This window comes from Octopus bimaculoides, chromosome 19 (assembly GCF_001194135.2).
Source record: "Octopus bimaculoides isolate UCB-OBI-ISO-001 chromosome 19, ASM119413v2, whole genome shotgun sequence".
Taxonomy (NCBI): Eukaryota; Metazoa; Mollusca; class Cephalopoda; order Octopoda; family Octopodidae; genus Octopus; species Octopus bimaculoides.
Window position 1 is genome coordinate 1,917,359 of NC_068999.1, and position 908 is coordinate 1,918,266.

Below are 908 nucleotides of genomic sequence, written 5' to 3' on the forward strand. Positions count from 1 at the left end.
TATATATATATATATATATATATATATGTATCACTGTGTGAATGTATGACCTGAAGGCGCTGGAAGAAAACACTGTTCACAAGGGCGGGGCAATCTATTCTAACCGACGGTTATCAGAACATACGTCACAACTTGATAAAGAATGAAACAAAAACTCTAGGTTCAATCTCCGTCACTCGGTCCAACATAAAAGTCTCCGATAGACAATGCCTGAAGTCTCTGGTAGACAATACCGATCGAAAGGTTATGCCAAATTCTAAGATGACAAACATCCAACAAGATGAGGGAAGAAAACATTTTTCGAACCCAAACATATATCAAAATACAATTCTTCTCTGAATAAAAAAAAGAATCACATTCAGAACATCCAACTGATAATTCTGTAACTTCCAAATTTTTTTATGACCAATCTCGTAATTCTATGGAACACAAGTTAAATCTATGATAACCTGATTACTCGTTCTTCCATTGCAGTGTTATAAAACCAAAATAAAATCCAATAAAATAGGAAGATCTTGATAAATTATTCATTGCTCTGGTGTGTAAGGTGTTTTCGCTAAATACTTTATTACAATATTGTTTACAACAGTTTTGATAAATTCTCTCTTGCATTCAGGTATGAAACAGCTTCGATAAAAGTGTATCTGTGCTGTAGTGGTTGTGGCAGATATATGTGTGTGTGTGTGTGTGTGTGTGTGTGTGTGTGTGTGTGTGTGTGTGTGTGTGTGTGTGTGTGCGTGCGCGCGTGGATATGTGTGTGCATATGTGTGTATGTATATATGTGTGTATGTAAGTGTGTGTATGTAAGTGTGTGAATGTGTGGGGTGTGTATACTTTTAAATATGCGCGTGTGAGTCGGTATATATATATATATGTATGTATGTATGTATGTATGTATATATATATAT